Raw genomic sequence first — 19,616 nt, 5'->3', positions numbered from 1 at the left:
CCCCTCTGATTCTTCTGAATTCCAGAGAGTATAGTCCCAGGTGACTCAATCTCTCCTCACAGGTTAACCCCTTCATCCCTGGAATCAACCTGGTGAACCTCCTCTGCACTGCCTCCAAAGCCACTCTATCCTTCCTCAAGAATGGAGACCAGAACTGCACACAGTACTCAAGGTGCAGCCTCACCAGTACCCTGTACAGTTGCAGCATGACCTCCCTGCTCTTGAATTTAATCCCTCTAGCAATGAAGGCCAACATTATGTTTGCCTTCTTAATAACCTGTTGTACCTGCAAGCCAACTTTTTGTGATTCATGAAAGCCGACAGGTTTGAAAAATGCGGTGCATTCCCAAAATGGATTAAATTTGTCAATGAAATCAAAGTTCAGTGCTCTACATTGCGTCTGAAGCCAAACATGCAGACTGAGAAAATTGCTTAAATGCCCAGAGCCATGAACCAGCATGGGAAATGGTCCAGAGATAAAAATGTCCTTGCCACTGATTTTTAGAAATTCAGAAGGACCTCTAAAAGTTGCATTTGAACAGCTCAGATTGTTGCTGAACAATGTCATTTGTACCAACATTCAGAATGCTTCAGTTAGCAGGCAAGGAATCTCACGTATTATATCAGAGGCTTCAGTGCCGGGAGACACGTTACACTTAGCTTTGACTTGATGTTCCTGATAATGGAATTGCAGATGATCAGTGTTGGGGGCGGGGGAAAAGTCTGTGAAATCTGTGGTGGCAGTGCGGCCCGGGAAGTAGCCCAAAAGCTACCCAATTTAGCACACAGTAGAGGCAGGGTGGTCTAGAATAGCATGTAGCAGCTGGTGGTGATTGTACCCCGCCACCACAACTGAGTCCCTGATGCCCCAGGCAATTGAGGACCAAGCATAACCGTTCAGCAGGGAAAGCTCTTGGTCGTCCAGGGCGTTGAATCTATTATATAGTTGGATTTCTTGTCGTGTAGGTGGAGGAGTGAAGCGCCTGTGCCTTCTTACAACTGTCCAAGGCCCTGCTAAGCAGTAAGTTGGGCTGGCTGATGCCTGAGGCCTTGTATCTAGGGTTCATTTAAGACAGATCATTGGATTTTAAGTATTAAGATAATCAAAGAATATGGATCAAATGCAGGAAAATAATACTGAAAGGATCACCTATCTGTTACTGAACAGTGGAGTCTGCATAAGGGCTGAATATTAAAACTATGCTTGTATGTCTTATGTTCTTATCTTTTTATAGAAATCAGACAGACTCATGTCTGACCTTCCACATCTTCCAATGATTCACCATTGAGTCCAGAGTGGTACCAGGAAGTCCTATTGTGGATGGCCAAGCACACTTCATGTTGGGATCATCAGCTTTGTGTCAACCACAACTGCACATCTGAAGTGTCTTTTGAATGTGCTCAGCACCTCTTCAGATATCTGGCTAAGATTTTGTTTATTATTTGTTATCTCACAGTATACTTACAATACATTGTTAATTAAACAACCAGCTTAAGATGTTTAAAAAGGCAAACACAAGGAAATCTGCGGATGCTAAAAATTCAAGCAACACACACAAAATGCTGGTGGAATGCAGCAGGCCAGGCAGCACCTACAGGAAGAAGTACTGTCGACATTTCTGGTCGAGACCCTTCGTCAGGACTAATGGAAAAAAGAGATTTGAAAGCAGGAGGGGGAGGGAAAGTCCCAAAATGATAGGAAAAGACTGGAGGGGGAGGGATAAAGCTAAGAACTGGGAAGTTGATTGGCAAAAGGGGTACAAGGCAAGAAAAGGGGGAGTATCATAGGACAGAAGGCCTTGGAAGAAAGAAAGGGGAAGGGGAGATATATATTAATAAATATTTATTGACACTTCACTTGTGAGTCTGCTGGTGTGATATACTGTGTCCAGTGCTTCCAGTGTGGTCTTCTATATATTGCTGAGACCTGACGCAGACTGGGAGACTGTTTCGCTGAACATCTACGCTCTGTCCGCCAGAGAAAGCAGGATCTCCCAGTGGCCACACATTTTAATTCCACGTCCCATTCCCATTCTGATATGTCTATCCATGGCCTCCTCTACTGTCAAGATGAAGTCACACTCAGGTTGGAGGAACAACACCTTATATACCGTTTGGGTAGCTTCCAACCTGATGGCATGAACATTGATTTCTGTAACTTCCGTTACTGCCTTTCCTCCCCTTCTTACCCCATCCCTGATTTATTTATTTATTTGTTTATGTATTTATTTATTGATTGATTGATTGATTGATTGATTGATTCATTCATTCATTCATTCATCTATCTATCTACTTGTTTGAATTTCCAGCATCTGCAGATTACCTCGTGTTTGTACTTTATATATATATTTTTTTCTCTCTTTCCCTCTCAGAATAACTCCTTGCCTGATCTCCATCTTCCTCTAGTGCTACCCTCCCCCTTTCATTCTTCTAAGGCCTTCCGTCCTATGATACTCCCCCTTCTCTTGCCTTGTATCCCTTTTGTCAATCAACTTCCCAGCTCTTGGCTTCATCCCTCCCCCTCCTGTCCTGTCCTATCATTTCGGGTCTCCCCCTCTCTCTCCCACTTTCAAATCTCTTACTATCTCTTTTCTATGTTAGTCCTGACGAAGGGTCTCGGCCAGAAACATCGACTGTACTTCTCCCTATAGATGCTGCCTGGCCTGCTGCGTTCCACCAGCATTTTGTGTGTGTAGCTTAGGATGTTTTTAAAAATGTATTAGATTTTAAAAAAATAATTATCTTTTAAATTGTTTGGATTTTTTTCCCGATGGGAAACATTCCAACATGCCTTTGAGAGCCAGGCATCACTGGGCAGCTGTATGCTGAGGTTTCAAGTTTGAGCCACAAAGAGAAAGAGTGAGCACAGCATTGCGGTGAAATAAGCATGCAGTGGTGTGGTGGGTCAGGTCGACCCTTAGCTGGTCAAGCAACATTGTGGAAAGAGAAAAAGCAACATATTTCAAGGCTAAATTACTTCCTTCATGTTCTATTTTTAAACCATTGAAATCCATTTTGACTTTCTTCAGTTTGGTCAGTGATTTTGTCCTGGTGAAAATCCTGCTAAAGCATTCCTTTTAAGATGCTCGTGCGCTAAATCAATTTGGTTAGGTGAAGATTAGCATTCTTAAACATTGTGGGTGCATATTAAAGTGTGGTGCATCAGAAGATGACTGATTGAAATCAAAAGATATCATGTATCTTTTTGATTTTGTGCACCAATGAAGACATTTTGTTCCAGTTTTGTAGAAGCTCAAAGGGAACATGAGTGAATCTGCCGATGCTGGAAATAAATAAAAACACAAAATGCTGGCTGAACTCAGCAGGCCGGACAGCATCTATGGGAGGAGGTAGTGACGATGTTTCGGGGCTGAAACCCTTCATCAGGAGGGTTCAGTTTGTGTTTTGTAGAAACTCTGGTGGTTTTTGAGGCCATCGTAAAGCCATTAGACTCTAATGCAGGTGGGATAGGAGATATTTGAAATTGTGACTGTGTTTGAGTTACTGGAGACTGCAAATTGGTGGATACAAAAGGACTTAATTCATCACAAATAAACCTTTTGTAGACATGGAGAGGATGTTTCCTATAGTCCAGAAGTCTCGTAGTAAAGGTCACAGCATCAGAATAGAAGGACATCCCTTTAGAAAAGAGATGAGGGGTAACTTCTTTAGCCAGAGGTGGTGAATCTGTAAAATTTACTGTCACAGATATTTGTGGTGGCCAAATCATTGAGTATATTTAAGGAAGGTTGATAGGTCATTGATTAATCAGAGCACCAAAGGTGGTGGAGAGAAGGCAGGAGAATGGGGATGTGCAGGATAATAAATCAGCCATGATGGAATGGCGGAGCAGACTCGGTGAGCCAAATGGCATAACTCTGCTCCTTTGTCTCATGGTCTTTTGGAGAATGCACTTCTCCCTTTCCTCATGCTTAATCTAGAGTAGTGTTTTATACTTTTCTAACATAAAGAACGCAATAAACCATTGACTGCAGTTTCAATGGTGATAATTCCCTACTTAACTTCAAAGTTTTGAGTGTAGATTGGTAACTTTTTCAGAACAACATGTGGAATGAGAGTCTGGTGTGTTGTGCTATGAATATTCAAAAACTTGTTTCTGGTCTGAGGGGTTCTGGGTAAGAAATATCAGACACCGAAGATATACCTCCCTTCTTACAGTGTTGAGGAATAGCTCGCTGAATGTACAGTCAGAGTATTAAATAACTGAACAGTCATGTCCTGAGCTGAGAATAAAGAAGTGGGGATATGTCTTTTATAATGTAGTAATATGGGAGATGATTGCTTAGCATTTTCCACTGAGATTTTCAGTGAGGACCAATTAACATGATTATTCATTCTCTCTTCCTCTGACTAGTTACATGGTAAAAAATCTGAAGATCCCACACTCAAACTGAAAATCCTCGAATGGAGACTCGGTGACATATAGACAATATCTGAATCAGCCATATTCCATTTGAGCACCAACAGCTGATGGCTGATTTTCCTTCTTTTCAATGTTGAAGAACTTTTCTCTTTCATTCATGTTAATTGATTCTGGGAACTTATAAAATTATGCATATTCTAACTTTAATATTTTAACAATGACTGGGCTATTCAGGGTTGCATTACTGGATGCTGCAACATTACTACAGATTACTTTTGAGAAGTTGTACATCCTTAAGTTTTCTATAGCAGTATTTAAAAGCTTATTCACCACTGATGAACACAAAATGTCATCATTTAAAACCAGCTAGAACAGGTATCCTGTCTATAGAACATAGCAAACAGTAACATAGCAGGGCAAGGGGATCGGCATTCTGAAATATTTTGTAGTTTATCTAAAATGTGTAGGCCACAATAGCTATTTCTACTCAAGGATGAGATTATCCAGTCATTCCTTTGCAGGGAGTTATATTACATTATTCTTCATCAACTCTTTAGCCATTCTTTATCTTGTAAACCTAGAGAGAAATAGGCTATTGGACCTCTTCTGGGGATAGATTCAGGGGAGATATTTGATTAATTCATTCCCCCCTCCTGATTTTTGTAGGTCTATAATTTATGCTTTTTCACACATTAACTCTTTTGCTATTAACCTATACAGTGGGATATTTATAGGAATGAGTTGAACTTCACAAATATCATTGGGATGTAGGGGAGATTCCAAAATATCCAGTGCACACCATTGTCACGGAGAGAATGTGCAAACTCTGCACAGATGGCTCCCAAGGACAGTTTGGAACTGGAGATCCTGGAGCTGAGAGGCAACAACACTAATTGCCCCACCGCTGGGCCATTTTAAAATACTGAAAACAAATCGTACAGATTGTCAAGTGAAAGCTTCTCTGGGGAGTAAGCAGCTGGAAAATCTCATTAAACAATTCCATAAAATCACTTATCTGTTCCCGCAGTTATCTTATCAATTCCAAGCTGATTTGATCAATCTCACCTATTCCATTTGTCAGAGTTGGCAGTTTTTCAGCCACATTTCATTAAGTGTTTTGCTCTTGGTCAAATTGACTGAATCAAAATTTAAGAAGTTTAAAATTTATGTTGATCTTTGAAGAAACTGCTTTATGTTGGTGATCAAGGACTGACTAAGTTTCAGAGGGTCTATAATTCAATTAGTTTACAGCAGAGGTTATATTAAGGGAGGTACTGCTGGAAAGCTAACCATGAAGCAGGAGGCAGTTTCAAGTGAGGATACTATAGACCAATTAAACATACAAACAGGAGAATATCTGCAGATGCTTGAAAATCAAGGCAATACGTACAACGTGCTGGAGGAACTCAGCTGGCCAGGCAGTATCTGTGAAAAAGAGTAAACAGTTGATATTGTGGGCCAAGTTTCTTCATCAGGACTGGGAAAAAAAAGATGCGAAATCAGAGTAAGATGGTGGAGGGAGGGGAGGAAGAAGAGCAAGGTGATAGGTGAAACTGGGAGAGGAGGTGGGGAGCTGTTTGGAGAATATTCAGTTCAAAGATAATGCCAGAGGATAACTTCTCCCTGCTCACCAGCAAAACAGTTAAATTCTTCCTACTATAATCTCTATAATCTAATTTATTCTGTTTTAAATGTTCAGTTGCTTGTGAATATTTTTAATTATTTACAATTATTTAAATGCTTTCAGTAGAGAGGTTTTGACACAGTGCCAGTTCAGAAGACCATAGCGTTGTTTACCTGCAGATCCTCAGCAGCCTGGTCTTTGCTCGTGGTCCATCCTACCTTGTGGACTGCTGCTGTTGGGATGCCATCAGGAGGCTGAGATCTACACAGTAACAAAGGGAAGAAAGCCATGGACTTACTACAAGAAGTGCAAGCATATAATTTTCTTAACCTCCTTTACTGTATTTAGTACTGATTCTATTACATCGCTGAATGGAATCCCACTACCAAGCACTTCTTTCCTTCTCCCCCCCCTCCACTTTCTGCTTTCGCTCCATATATGAATGCCTTATCCATTCGTCCCTGCACACTGACCTCCCTCCTGGTACTTACCCTTGTAAGCAAAACAAGTGCTAGGCCTCCTTCCTCACTGCCATTCAGGATCCCAAACAGTCCTTCCAGGTGAGGCGACACTTCACCTGTGACTCTGTTGGGGTCATCTACTGTATCCAGGACTTCCATTGTGGCCTCCTGTATATCAGTGAGACCTGATGTAGATTGGGAGACTGCTTCACCAAGCACCAACACTCCTCTCTCCGGAACTCCCAATAGTCACCCATTTCAATTCCACTTTCCATTCTCATTCTGACATGTCAATCCATGGCCTCCACTGTCTCTATGATGAGGCCACACTCAGGTTGGAGGAGCAACACCTTATATTCCATCTGGGTAGCCTCCAACCTGATGGAATAAATATTGATTTCTCAAACTTTAGGTAACTGCCCTTGCCCTCCCCCCACCTTCACTATTCCCATTCCTGTTACCCTCTCTCATCTCATCTCCCTACCTGCCCTTCATGTCCCTCTGATGCTACTCCCCCTTCCATGGTCTTCTACCCTCTCCTATCAGATTCCACCCTTCACCAGTCCTTTATCTCAATGGTTCAATACTTCCCTTTAATATCAGAGAATGTATACAATATACAACCTGAAATTCTAATTCTCTGCAGGTATCTTCAAAACAGAAGAAAAACCCCCAAGAATGAATGACAGAGAAAATATGTAAGAACCCCAAAGCTCTCTGTCCCCTCCCACATGCAAGCAGCATCAACCTCCGCCACTTATTCCAGCAAAAAGCAATGGCATTCCCACCGCCCACCATGTTAGCCACAGCAATGCCCCAAAGAGGGACCATGGTCTACAGTACATCAAAAACTAACTCTTCACTCCAGCATTTTTGACATCCCAGAGTCTCTCTCTCACTAACAAGGGAGAGACAGTTATCTCTCCATTCGCATCAACAGGGGAGACAACAATCGCTATTTTGATGTTACAGTCAGTCTGAAACATTGCTTTTTATTTTGAGTTCCCCAGCTCGAGAATCGGCAGTACACTCTCCCTCACAATCGGAAGAGAGGCAGGGAGAGATCAACCAATTATCGAGTGCAGAGCTCTCCAACAGCTACACCCATTGCCGTCAATGTTCTGGCCTCCGCTGTGCTTCGGTTCATGACACTGGCAAGAATTCACGTCCACAGGGCCGCGCAGGCCCCATAGTCAGTCAGCCTCAGGCCAAACCTGATAGGACTGAAACACGGATGATTGGTGAGCTCCACAAATGGGAACATGCCACTGTGCAGAACCATAGTTTTGAGTGCTGCTGTAGATCAAAGAACCTGATAGGACAGAATAAATTCATTTAACACCACACTAAACTTATGTAAATAAAGAAATATTACTATCATCATTGAAGTAAAATATAAAAATGTTATATTTACTTACCTTTTTGTGAAGGTTGCCAAACACATTCAAGTAGATGGGGTTGCACTAAATATGCCAGCCAAGCAGACACCAAGTGCATTTGAACCCTGGTTTCAGTGTAAAACAGATTTTTTCTGGACTCAATGCCTTCAGTGCACAGATGTACTGTCAGTCCCACACATGAGCTTTGCAGCTAAACGCAGCTCTCTGCAGACCCAATGGGTCAGCATCAATGTGATCTATCCCATTATGTTTGGCTATCATTTAGAGATCCTTTGTAGCAACAGAAAGTGTCAAGAATGACATTGTAGTTGGTCTTAAAAGCAAGCAAAATTGTTGTAATCACAATCTTCCATGGTAGCTTAAGTGTTAATTCCAGGCTCTGCTCACAACATGACTGCACAACAAGGATGAATTGCACTCAGGGTGATCATTGACAATGCTAGGTAGAGGTTACAAGTAATAAGATGCATCTTCTAGATAGAGAGAAGGCTTTGTAATATTTAACAATGGTTTAAATGTTTAAACTTATCAGAAAGCAGTCTTCTGTATTTTTGAAAGGTGAATTTCAATGATTTAAAATTAGGTTGACCACAGGTTGTGAAGTTCACAATTTAAAAATATTCTCCTTTTGTGGTATTTAAGTCTTTGGTTGCATTGTCCAAAATTTACCAACTTCCTACGATTAATGCAAAGGAAACTCTGATAAAATAGAAGAATGCTTGCGCACATTATTCACTCCCCTTCCATTTACTGTAACATTAGCCTTGTATGTTCTTAGACGGCCAAGAAGTGCTGAAGGTGTGATAGCATAGCACAAGTCAGTGTAAGGTTACTGCACAGGAGGTCGTTCAATCATTCCTCTCATGAATGCAACAAACAAATTTGGTTTCCCTGCCAGTTCATTCCCACATCAACTATTCACAGAAATAAAAATGTCATAATTTCAGTCATGTCCGTGATGAAATCTGATTGCCACTGCTCCCTGACACCACTTCCTTGGCCAAAATAATCCCAGAGGAATACCACCCCCTAAATCGCATGAGTTTCGGAAGAAGTCAGTTATGAGTCCCTGTGCAGGTGAAGGCACACAGTACTGATTACTCCTGGTCACAAGATCAGAAACAAGCATTGTCTATGATTTTGAGCTTAGATTAGAAATAGAATTTGCATGGTCACAAATATCTTTATAACGTATAGGCTAGGGGCCATCTGACCACACAATGAGACACACCTGAGTTTGGCTGCATAAAGACTTTGCCGAGGTAGCTCATGGAACAATACTACAGAACGTTAAGAACTAGATGCTTGAGGCTTGGAAGGCCTTTTAGCATGCTTAAATGGACACTTAAATTGAGATAAGACCATAAGACATAGAAGCATTCCGCTCATTGAGTCTGTTCTACTATTCCATTGTGGCTGATTTAATTTTCCTCTCAACCCCATTCTCCTGCCTTCTCACCATAACCTTTGAAGCCCTGAAAATCAATGTCTGCTTCAAATATACCCAGTGACTTGGCCTCCACAGCCATCTGTGGCAATGAATTCCACAGATACTCCTTCCTCTTGATAAAGAAATTCCTCCAGAGCTATTCCAGAATTTAGTGATTCTTGAACTATCACACTAATTGCTCCATAATTTGTTAAATGTTAACATTTAAACAAATATAACTTGCAGCATTATAAAACAAGATCTGGAAACTGGGATTAACCTCAAATTTAGATTTTCCACATGGCTGTAATGGACAGTGGTCCCTACCTGCGTTGTAAATTTCCATAATGCTATGACAAAAAACATAAGAGGTATTAATGGGAGTAACATCCATAAATTTCCAAAACATAATAGACTACAACCTAAGAAATTCAAACAGATAATGTGCTGTAGATATAAGAGATTTTATTGATTTTGATTTTCCCGAACCTGCTGTGATATAGAAAAATATCACAAGGAACCCTGGTTATTGAGGATAGTAGGAGAGAGAAAAATAAACAGAAACTACAGAGAAAGCATTGCATCAGCTTAGGAATACTGGAATCTAATACTGAGATGGAGTGGGAGGAAACTTGCAAAACTGTGGCATGATTAGGCTTAGACAATGCAAAAATACCACTCTAATAGAGGAACTTAGAAGGAACTCCACAGAGGCAAATGGATGCTCAGCATGTTGGGTCCCTGAATCTGGTTTTGCCAATATTGTTTTATGAAAGGCAGTCTTGTTTACTAAATCTTCATGATTCACATGTAATAGGTAAACAGCAAAAAAATTAAAATAAAGGCTTATTTTTGGAATAAGGAATATAATTACAGGGAAACTTGCAAGGGTCTGCAATATTTATTCTATATCAATTATGCTGGTGAAGTCTGATCATTCTTGCACAGAAGAATTTAACTGGGAAATATTCTGGGCTGATCAGGATATCGAAGGGCTGAAGAATGGAACAATCTGATTATTAATATTCCTAAAGGCTTTTGGGGATGAATCCAGACCTTATGGATCAAAGCTCATAACTTCCTCTTGAATTTGTAGATCTTGTAAATAGTCAGCCAAAGCAGGAAGTACAAACGTATATTGTTAATCTTCAATAAATCGACAGAACCATGAAATCCAATTTCTTTGCATCCTGTTTACGCCTCTACACACATAAATCCTCTAACACTTCTTACAGTGTACAGCTTAGTGTAAAAGTTCATCAAAAAACCTTCTTACTTGTATAGTTGCTAGAATATGAAGCTTGATCAATTTGTACAGATAAAGACCACAAGCATGTATTCATATTACGGTTGTCTGTCTTCCTTAATGCTAGTTTGAATGAAATGTGTTCTTCCTGCAGAGCTGACGATACAAATAGAGATTTAGTCACTTTGTGAGGAAGATGGGAAAGAGATTTAAAAAATTGAGGAGGTATTACATATTGATCTTTGAATGAAATTTGAGTGCTCTTAATGTAGATAGCAAAAGATTAACATATAAGTAGACAGTGGTGGCAAGCAGAGAATGTAAATATCATTTCAATCTTTAGTGCAAAGAGATTGGAGTATAAGAGTAAAAAAAGTAATAAAAACTTATTATCCAGTAAGTGCACCATTTCTTATATTTCCCAGATTTTGGATGAATAAGATGAAATCTCACTCAGAAGTATAAACGTCTTAGCTGGCTTTACAAAGTATATCCTAAAAGGCTGTTCACCTGAATGCCCATCTAAAGTTTGTAGTTATTATCTCAGCACAAGGAATGGTCCCTTTAGGACTTGGATGAAGAGAAATATTTTCATTCAGAGAGTTCTAAATCTTGGTACTCTGTACCCTAGAACTGTGGATATTGAGATGATCAATATATTCAAAGACTGAAATCAATTTTGGAGTATTGAGAGAGCCGAAAGATAAGGAGAGAGGGCATGCAATTGTGTGGAAGTTCAACTACAATCATTGATAGCTGAAGAACCCTGGAGGATCTATCTGCCTCCCTTCAATTAATGGTATTGGACTTTACCACTGAATATGAGTATATAAGTTCTACGGGGACAAGCAACAAAAAAACAAAACTAAAGATAAAAAACGCAAAAAAAAATTATTTTATCTCTTTTCATCTGGGGATCAGAAGCATTCCAGGCAACTAAATCTTCTGTCTTCTCAATGACTGTTAAAAAGCATATCCACTGGAGCATTTAAATAAGTCTCTGAAAAAGCATTGAAAACATTGACAGAAAAGACGTAGAGTTTCAGAAGTTGTTCACACTGAAGTGTTGCATATCGGTAAAACTATATTTTTCAGAAAAGAGTTGTTAAAAAATTGGGCTTGAAAGAGTTTCCATTTATTCACTGTCATAACTTATATTCAATATCTTTAATTTTCATTTTTCTCTTGTAATCTTAAGAAATATTTTATGAATAGAATATTTTTATGTCCATAATTCATCAATTTCAGTCATTTTTATGGATCTTAAATCTGAAATATCCTATAATTTACTAGCAATGTAAATAACAATGAAGTAAGAATTTAGTTTTAATATTGTAAATTATATACATATTTTTATAAAGGATTAAACATATACATTAGTTTGTAATATTCCTGACTATCCTGATTCAAAGAGCATGGTTAGTCTTTGAACACGAGCAGATGGAGATTTTTTTTAGATGGTTTAATTGATGTAATTGTTTATTGTTTATATACTACAATTGATGGTTCTGGGGTTGATGAAGCTCTAAGTAGCAAATCACATTATTCGACTAATGTTCACTCAACAGCAATGTTTAGATTTCCTAATCGGCTCACAGTTGGAAGTCTTTAAATTAGTTTGTAAATATTCCTGAATCCAAGCTTAAAGCTTCCAATGCCCTAAGTAAAATTTTGTTCTTTCATTCATATTAGAAAAGAGACCAGGATAGCAAAGAAGAACCTGGACCCATTGCCACAATAGGTCTACAGCAGATGCAATCTCATTGGGTCCCCACATGGCTTTGGACCATTTAGACAATAGCAACACCTACATCAGGCTGCTGTTTATTGATTAAAGCTCAGCATTCAACACCCTCATACCCTGTGTGCAAAACAGTAAGCTCCAAAACCTGGGCCTCTCTACCTCCCTCTGTAGCTGAACCTAAACTTCCTCATTAGGGGATCAGAGTGTGGATCGGAATTAACATCTTCTCGCCGATAACCAACATTGCTACATGTCAACCATGCATGCTTAGCCTACTCTTGATACTAGAGTTTCTCAGTCAGGGTTCCACAGAACCCTAAGGTGTTGTGAGAAGTCGCTAGGGGCTCTGTGAGAGATCCTGATTAAAAATCAGATCATTTCTTGAACTTTGCACAACAGGTGATGTTAGTGCTCGCAGTTATGGGTAATGACCATGCAGCCCCGTTAGCAATCTCTCAGCCCAGTATGGCAGTAGGCAGTAGGCAGTAGGACCATATTTATTTGGTTGGGTCCATTCTCAGATTTGAACATGAGATAGGGAAGGCCGTTGATAATTGGTGAGCGTTGTATTGCACGGAGGAGAGGATGGTAGGCAGCTGAGGAGCAGAAGTGCATTTTTTGAGCATTGGATGGACTCTCTCAGCTTGGGCTGTGACGCCAGCCTCTCCCTCTTGAATTACCTCCCCCAATTTCCCTTTATGTGCCATCAGCTAACTTATGGAAGCAAACAAACTACCAGTGTAGTAGGAAATTGGAGGTAAATTTTCATTCTAAAGACTGTCCAGTATGGCAATTTTTGAAGAGGATGTGTGAGATGGAGCAGGAAAATTCTCAGTCCAGGCCTACAGATAATCCCGATAAGGATTATGATCTTCTGAGTCATTCACTGCACTTGTGCAACAATGGACACAAGAAGTCTATCTTTACAATGAATGCTATTTATCAGTGGGTTTTGCATGGACTAGTGTCCTGATCCATTGTGCCTAGTCTGTGGCAAACAACTTACAGATGCAGCAATGGCTCCAGCAAAATTGTATATACACTGAACTACAGATCACAGACATGTGACACGTAAAAGTGCTGATTATCTTAAATTACCTCTGGAATCTCAAATCACCTTAAAGTTTTTGAAAATAAAGTCACAGTCAGTCAAGGTGCAGAGGGGTGACCTGACAGAATTATATAAGATTATGAGAGGTATAAATAGGTAGATAGTTAAGATCTTTTCTTTTCTATAGATAATAGTTTTAAAGTGAGAAGGAGGATTTTAAAGGGAATCTGGGCGAATAGGTTTTTACACTGAGGGCAGTTCATATCTAGGACATGCTACCAAAGGAGTTGCTGGGAACACTCAATTAATGAGACATTTAGACTGATATTTAAATAGCTGAGGCACAAAAGGATATGCCCCAAGTGTGGGCATACAGTACTTAGTGCAGATAGACAAAAAAAAACGCCAGGAAGGATATGATGTGCCAAAGGCCCATTTCTGAGCTATACACCTCTCAGATTCCATGATATTCAAAAGCTGTTGAAAACCTAATTTGAAGTCATAATTTCTTTTTGCAAGGCAGACTATTCATTAAAATTAGTGAGATGAATCATGTGGAAGTGAAATCTGTGATGGCTTTGAATAAAAATGTCAAAATCAATGTGGCCATCATTGAAATGTCAGGGGCAGCAGTTCACAAATGTCTCGTAAATCTCTGTGTATCTGATTTCACACAGGTACTGCATGCCATAAGCACTTCAATATAAAGCTAAACTGATAAAGTAGAAATCTTGCATCGACTGCCTTGCAGAAGTACACTTAATTCAATTGTCATTTATAGTATTTTCGAAATGAGGAAAACAGAACCTGATTTAATCTAGCCCACTAGACCAACATCTTAGAGAGTCTTCTCCTTTTGTGCAATAATCACTACACTCTCTTAAACTGTGTGCAGAAGATTAAAGATTTCTAGTAATCTACTCTCCAGATAAAACAGCGGCACAGAAGAAATGCATGGTCAAGCAGATACCACAAAAAAGTTACAATTTAAATTAGAGATAGGATTGAATTGTTCAACCTTTTCTTGTGAACAACCTGTTCAAGTCATATTTTACAACAAATTTCATTCTTACGTCAATGACTTCTGAATTATATGAAATGCAGAAGCTTTTCAAAGTGTGGTGAGGGGTAAAAAAATAGTAAAAGAAATTAGTTCTCACTCTAAGCTCGTTGACTACGTAATTGCAGAGTGGATCACAACATGTCTTACAGTCTAATTAGTAATGGTAAATTGGTTTTATTATTGTCACATGCACTAAAGTAGAGTGAAGAACATTGCATTATGTATCACCCATACATACCATTTCAGCACATCCATACATCGAGGTAGAATGAGAAAAATCAATAACAGAGTGCAGACTATATTGATACGGTTAAAGAGAAAGTACAGTGCCGGCAGACAGTAAGGTACAAGATCATCATAAAGTAGATTGTGAGGTCAAGAATCTATCTTCTTGAACCTGTCCATCTGTTTGATAGTCTTAAAAGAGTGGGATAGAACCTGTCCTTGGGCATTCTCTTGGGCTTTTATACTTTCAAAGTTCAAAGTTCATTTTATTATCTAAGTATGTATCTTATACAACTGTGAGAAATGCCCCCTTAGAGGCAGACATGAGGCAAAGAACCCCAAGAGAACCAATTAGGAACAAAAGAAGACTGCTGAACACCCACTGTGCAGTGAGAAAGGGAAAAAAAAACAAACCACGCAAATAATAAAAGCACATTCAAAACTGAAGTTCACAATGCCAGGCATTACTGCAGCTGATCTAGACGTCCACTAGTTACAGGCCACAGCCTCAGTCCAGCACAGATTCCCGCAAACCCCAAGGAGCAGCAAGCCGTATCAGCCTAACTCTTGCCTTTGACCTGACACCCCAGCCATTGCAATCTGACCCAGTGCTTAAATCATCCAAACCTCGGGTCATTGCTTGTTCTCTGACTCAGACTCTGCCATTTCGATACAGCCAGTACCCAACTTTTCCAATTCAGCTCCGCTCTTAAATCAATCAAACCTTGGATCTTTTCTCTACTCACCTTGGCTGTACTTCATTGAATTTCTTCTACGTCTGCTTCAGCAACTCCAGCCCGGGCATGCTGCAGCTGTCCTGCCCAGCGAGATTCCAGCCACACCATAAAAGTGCCAAATCTTACAGGCGATCCAGCTCAGCTCTGACAAGGAAGCCACAGGTCACTTGTTTGCAGTGATTATTTAGCAGAAAAAGTGTGAATTGTATTGACTTTATTTCTTACATCCTTCACATTCATGAGGAGTAAAAATCTTTATGTTTCCATCTAAATGTGCAATCATAGTAATTTATAATAATTTATAATAAATAGAACAGTCAATGTAACATAGAAATACAATCAAATCAATGTGCATTAATCAATCTGATGGCCTGGTGGAAGAAGCTGTCCTGGAGCCTGTTGGTCCTGGCGCTGTGGCACCATTTCCTGGATGGTAGCAGCTGGAATCGATTGCGCTAGGGGTGACTTGGGTCCCTAATGACCATTGGACCCTTTTTACACACCTGTCCTTGTAAATGTCTTGAATCACGGGAAGTTCACAACTACAGATGTGCAGTGAATAATGAGTATTTAGTTGCTTTCTTTGTTTCATTGACTACCAACAAGTTGTTGCTTAAACCCATAATTAACATATCTTAAACTGGAATGCCTAATTGGAGGGAGGGAAAGAGAGAAGGACCAGAATGGGAGGGGTCTTTGATTATGTTGGTTGTTTTACTAAGGTGATCAAAGTATTGACAGAGTCCTTGATGTGTTGACCTGTCTCCACAGATCTATGCATTTCTTGCAGTCTTGGGACATTTCAAGACAGGATGTTTTTTCTATGGTGTATCTATAAAAATAGGTGAGGGTCAATGAGGACATGCTGAATTTAACTTCTGAAGAAAAAGAGGCACTAGTGCACTTCCCTGGCCATGGCATCTATGTATTTGAATGAAGAATTATTCACACGTAAAAATTTCAATCTCTAACCATCTCCACTTAAGTACCATTGATGTAAACAGGAGCATATGCACCACTCTATTCTATTCTAAAATAAAAGGTTACCACATTTGGTCACTGTAACGATGACCGTATCTTAACGCAGTATGGAACTCATCATGTAATTGTCCATACTTGTAAAATTGCTTTCCTCTGTACAAAATCTATCATGATCAGGCTTTGATGTGTATAAACTATTGAATCTCAACAAAGTTTAATAACTGTTTTTTGCTGAAAGCACATAAGAGACTGGAGGCTTTTATTCTTCTTCAGAAACTGAGCGTTCAATAAAAACAGAAACTGTTGTAAATAATCAGCAGATCAAACAGCATATGGCAAAAGACATAGCTGATATTTCAGTCAAAAGCCCTTCATCAGTACTGTGAGCGGCCAAAAAGAAGTTAGAATTTATATACAGGGAAGGGGTAGTGGAAGATGAATATGTAAAAGGGATATCTTATAGGCCCACTGCTCAACTCTCTGCACCCACTAATGTGTGACTGAGCACAGCTCAAACACTATCTATAAATTCACCAGTGACACCCCTGGCAGAATTTCAGCTGGCAACAAGGAGGTGCAAAGGAGTGAGACAGATCAGATGGTTGAATGGTGTTGCAACAACAACCTTGCAGTCTCTGTCAGCAACACCAAGGAATTAATTGTGCACCTCAGAAAGGGTAAGTTGGGATAATACACACATCAGTCTTCACTGAGGGGTCAATAGTGGAAAGGGTAAGCATCTTCAGGTTCCCAATGTGCTCAGAATCAGAATCAGAATTATTATCACCAGCATGTGTTGTGAAATTTGTTATCTTAGAAGCAGCAATCCAATACATGATAATATAGAAAGCCAAAAAAAAATCAATTATAGTAAATAATTTATGTGTATTGAATAGTTAAGAAATAATGCAAAATCAGAAGTAATATATATTTAAATGTGAGATAGTATTCAGGGGTTTAATGTAAATTTAGGAATCCTTTGGCAGAGGGGAAGAAGCTGCTCCTGAGTCGCTGAGTGTGTGCCTCCTTTCTGAGGGTAACACTGAGAAGAGGGCATGTCCTGGGTGATGGAACTCTGTCAACTAAAGCACTCGAAAACCTCAACAAATGTACCGTAGAGACCTTTCTGACTGGCTGCATCACCACCTGGTTTGGGGAGGGGGGGGGGGGGGCGCGGTGTGTATGCTACTGCACAAGATTGAACTAAGTTGCAGAAACTTGTAAAACTAATCAGTTCTGTCATGGGTACCAGCCTCCATAGTATCCAAGACATCTTCAGGGAATGGTGGCTTCGGATCTTTAATGATCCCCACCACACAGGATATGCCCACTCCACACTGTTACCATTGGGAAGGAGGTACAGAATCTTGAAGGCACACACTCAGTGACTCAGGAACAGGTTCTTGCTCTCTGCCATCCAATTTTTAAATGGACATTGAACCTTTGGACACTACCTCACTTTTGTTTTAATATACAGTATTTCTGGTTTTGCATGTTTCTTTTAATCTATTCAATATATGTAATTGATTTACTTGTTTATTTTTAATTATTATTATTTTAATTTTATTTATTATTACTTTTTTCACTTCTTGATTATGTATTGCATTGAACTGCTGCTGCTATGTTATCAAATTTCACATCACCTGGCGGTTTCAGATTCTGATATATGCTGGTGATATTAAGTCTGATTCTGATTCTGACTACAGGCTGCTAGCCAACAATGGGGGGGGGGGGGTGCAATGGAAGGCAGGGGCTGGTTGCCAAGAGATGCGGTTTGCAAAGCAAAGTGACCAGGATCCTTCTTGTCCATATTTGCTAAACAAATGACAAAGGGGTTATGAAATATATCACACCAAACATGGTTATAAGTTAGAATGTGTGTGTGCTCAGATGGTGAGCCCTCACAGCATTAATGTCACCGGAAGCTTTTAAGACCATCTGTGTGAGTTACTTTGCCCCGGCAAAGGTATCTGGAAAATATCACATATGTATGATATTATCCAGTTGTGTGAGTTTTCTCCAGGAGCTCCAGTTTCCTCGCACAATCTAAAGAAGTACAGGTTGGTAAGTTAAGTGGAAATTATAAATTGTTTCATGATTAGGCTAGGATTGAATCAGGGCTTGCTGGGGTAGCACAGCTCAAAGGGCTGGAAGACCTTACTCTGTACTGTATCTCTATATAAAAAGAAGACAAATTAATGAGATGGAGGAGGAGGATGTTGAAGATTTGCTAGTGTTGCTAAAATACAAAAGAAAACAGCAGTCACCTACATCCAGTGTTCATTCGTTATTTCCAGACCTACAGCACCACCAGCTAGTGCTTCATTTGTCATTGATGACTCTCCGTTCTACACACCAATACTCAACAACCTCTACTTCCTTCTTCACTTCCTTCATCAAGCTTTCATCATAACTGCACAAGCTAAATTTTAATTTATTTCAAAAATTTTAAGTCAGAAATATTTATTCATTATGTCATTCTTACCTTGTTGATCATGTCTTGATTTAAAGTAGAAAAATAATGTTAGAGATGGCCTTGAACTCATTTAATTTTGTCTGGTCTTACATGTTCAGTGTTTGCTTAGTGATGTTTGGACTTGTTTTTTTTGGCTATGATCAAACAATTTAGTATCCGTTAGCCTGCAGTAACAAAATATACTTAAACTTGTAAAAAAAATCACTTTAATTATTGAAAAGTCCTGCAGGAAAATTACTTGGTTATCTCTAGCCTCCAATCCCATTTGTCTTTGTACTGCAATTTTCAATACCACAAGGTTCCTTAAGAACATAGTTACTGCATTGTAGCAGAACAGGTTGTATACAAATCACATTTCAGATTAACAATCAATTGTGAAAATGTCATGCAACCTTATTTGTTTGGTTGAATAAGTAAAAGGCTTTTGAATCATCACTACAGAAGTCAAAAATTAATTGTAGAATTACAATGTTTCCAATTCTCATGCCATTGCATGCTTATAGATGGATTTCAAAGCAAGGAATATTTTTGATTAAACCCTATTGGAAGTTTGTTCTTCACATCCTAAGGCCACTCTTTCAATTCTGAGGCATAGAGACTTGAGTTGAAAGTCTGTTCTTCAAGTCCAACATCAAAGAATTTGACTTTCAGTAAAAGGAAAAACAACAGGAATAATTTCTGATGACTCAGCCAGCTGCAGCTTTTGGGTAAGCAAAGACTGCAGCCTGGTCCTGAATTTTGATTATTTATTTCTTCAAGAAGCATGAAATCCAACATTGTCCCTAATACAATATG

The sequence above is a fragment of the Hemitrygon akajei genome, chromosome 3, assembly GCF_048418815.1.
Source record: "Hemitrygon akajei chromosome 3, sHemAka1.3, whole genome shotgun sequence".
Taxonomy (NCBI): Eukaryota; Metazoa; Chordata; class Chondrichthyes; order Myliobatiformes; family Dasyatidae; genus Hemitrygon; species Hemitrygon akajei.
The sequence above is the reverse complement of the archived record's forward strand: the minus strand, read 5'-3'. Positions refer to the sequence as shown.